This window comes from Myotis lucifugus, unplaced genomic scaffold (assembly GCF_000147115.1).
Source record: "Myotis lucifugus unplaced genomic scaffold, Myoluc2.0 scaffold_4427, whole genome shotgun sequence".
Classification (NCBI taxonomy): Eukaryota; Metazoa; Chordata; class Mammalia; order Chiroptera; family Vespertilionidae; genus Myotis; species Myotis lucifugus.
Window position 1 is genome coordinate 9,043 of NW_005875475.1, and position 3,007 is coordinate 12,049.

General features: G+C 39.5%; 1 non-coding gene across 1 annotated transcript; it reads right to left on the reverse strand.

The window, feature by feature from the left end:
- Positions 1–2,346: 2,346 nt before the first annotated feature.
- On the reverse strand, positions 2,347–2,453 carry LOC111824710. The gene has a single exon (XR_002827795.1). It is a non-coding gene; the product is annotated as a U6 spliceosomal RNA (small nuclear RNA).
- Positions 2,454–3,007: the final 554 nt, after the last annotated feature.

The following is a 3,007-nucleotide window of genomic DNA, read 5'->3' on the forward strand; positions in this document are numbered from 1 at the left end:
GAAATATTCTCATGTGTTAGTAGGGTGAACTGAAGTCCCTGGAGGGAAGTGCTTTTTGGAAGGTCACGAGTCACCTACAGCCTTTGGGTGAGATCCCTGCTCTCAGAGCACAGTTTGCGGCACTACAGACACTCTGTGCCTGAATTCTGTTTCATTTTAAAAATTTATGATGATGATGCTGATGATGATGTGTGTGTGTGTGCGCGCACGCACGTGCACACATGAATTCTGAAAGGTGCTGTGTGTACATCCAACTTGCCTTCTTGCTAGAATGACCCATTGTCCTGGCTATCTCATACCTCCCCACCACTGCTTTACTTCTGAGTCTTCCCTAGTTACTCTTCCCTATTGACCCTGTCTACCAAGGCAGGTGCCCCTGGACCCTGAAGTCTCTCCCCTTGGGACTGGCCTTTGTGGCTCATGTGCCGTGCTCTCCTCCTAATGGGCAGCTTGAATTGTTTACTTAATCTTGTGGTCTCAACAAATGAGCCTCTTCGGGGTCTGAGCAGTTCTTTGCTGTTTTAGTTTTCTCATTCTATTTTTTTGTTTCTACTAATTTGTAAATTCTTCTTCTTATATACGTATATATTTTTTGACTGAGGATCCTAATATTTTAGTGTGTGTACTTAAAGTCTAAAGTAAACCAATGCCTGTACCTAGAGATGATACTGAATGGATTTAACTACTGGAAGTGTGCTATAATCCTTCCTATATAATAAAAGGCTAATATGCAAATTGTCTCCTTGGGAGTTTGACTATGAGACATGGAGTTCGATCACTCGCTATACATGCACTGAACGTCAAATAACTGTTAATCAAGAATTACAGCCACAGAAAAATTATTGCTGAGGGACCCCACCTGTGCACGGATTCCTGCACCAGACCTCTAGTTCTATCATAATTAAAGTTCCTGTCTGAATCATGATTTGACATGGGGAACTGAATCAGGTTCTTCCAACTTTTACATTAAATTGATAGACATTAGTTCTGTGGCAGCCAACATTGTCTGGGGTGCATCTGATGCCACTCATGGCCTGGACTGGAAAGCCTGTGTTGCCTCAGCCTGCACAAGTGCAGGCTCATTACTTGACTCTGTGGCCAACACTGGCTGACATTGTCAGGTCACTTGTGGTCTCAAAAAGTGGAGAATTTCTCTTTCCTGATCAGGATGGAAATATTTTAGCATTTTAACCCAGAAGGCAGTTCCAATGCGGCCTTCACCCTTCTTGTGAATTATACACTAAGACCTTTGTATTTTTTAGCACTCTACTTGCTATTTCTGTTGACATTTTAGTTTTCTCTCTCTCTTTAAAATCCCCACACATTAGACATTATTACCGTTGCTTTATCCAGTCATTGGTTTGTTAGCTTTACCCAGTTGTGTGTCAGTATCTTTGCTGATTATTTCATCTTGTACCGCACACCTTCTGTATGAGAGAATTTTTATTTTGCTTGAGTTACATCCTTTAGGATTTCCTTCAGTAAGTATTTGTGGAAAGATATCTTGGTTTTAGTTTGTTTTAAAATGTCTAGTTTACCTACTTCTTAAATAATATTTTTTTGTGGTTGTAATTCTTGATTAACAGTTATTTGCTTAATACTTTGAGGTTTTCATTCCATTGTCTTCTGCTTTCCATTGTAGCTGTTCAAAATCAGTTGTCATCCTAATGGCAGTACCTTGCTCCATTATCTTTCTGCTGCTGTTAAAACCTGCCCTTAGATGTCTGCATTCTGTGGATTCACTTCAGTGGGTCTAGTGCTGATTTCTCTCTGTTCCTCTTTCCTGCTTTAAATTTTTGGGATTTCTCCTTCTTACAGCAATTATAGAAATTTCTTGGAAATTCTCTCTTTGAATATTACGTTTTCCATTCTCTCTATAATATCCTTCTAGAATTCTGATTAGATGTATATTAGGCCTCTTGGTATCTTCCATGTCACTTAATCTTTTCTTATCTATACTTTATCATATTTTCTGGCAATTTAGCTTATTTTCAAACTTGATTTGTCATTTTTTAAATATATATTTTTATTTATTTTACAGAGAGGAATGGAGAGGGATAGAAAGTTAGAAACATCAATGAGAAACATTGATCAGCTGCTTCCTGCACACCCCCTACTGGTGATGTGCCCACAACTAAGGTACATGCCCTTGACCGGAATCGAATCTGGGACCCTTGAGTCCGCAGGCCGACACTCTATCCACTGAGTCAAACCGGTCAGGGCAATTTGTCATTTTTAGTGGTTTATTGTTTCTTGCTCATATTTTAAGGACTATTTCATTATGCATAAGAAACATACTTATTTTGCATTCTCCTTTTGATAATTTAAATGTCTGAGGTCTTTTTAAAAAATATGGAATGCTTCATGAATTGGTGTGTCCTCCTTCTGCAGGGACCATGCTAATCTTCTCTGTATCGTTCCAATTTTAGTGTATGTGCTGTTGAAGCGAGCACTGTCTGAGGTCTTTATGGGACTGATATCTGGTTGAGGTTTCTGTTGGTTTTCAGTGCTTCTGAGGTTTTGATTGTGAACTTTATATTTTTTGGAACTTTTTCTGTGGGAAGTCTTTGGAGGTGAGAGAGGTTCAGATAACCATGTAACTCTATGACTACGTCTCTTACTGAAATGCTCTTCTTTTGTGGCTTGAGCTCTCATATGGAGTCTGGTGACACTGTTTCTCCTCCCTGCCTGTAGTAGTAGCAATCACTTCCCATTTGTTGTTAATTTTTAGGTGCCCCAACCTTTCTTGTTCATTCATTTAGCCTTACTTTTCAAATGGTCTTGTCTCTGAAGTCTTTTCAAAAATCTCAAATGAATATATCATATATTTTCTGCTGGGAACCTGAATGATACAATCTATGTGAAGACAACTTAATAATTGATAGCTATTATTGTTATTGAGGAGACGTCTTCCTTCCTTCTCCCTTCCTCCCTTCCTCCTTTCCTCCCCCCCCCTCCTCCTCCTCCTCCTCCTCCTCCTCCATCGTCCTCTTCTCTTCTTCTCTCT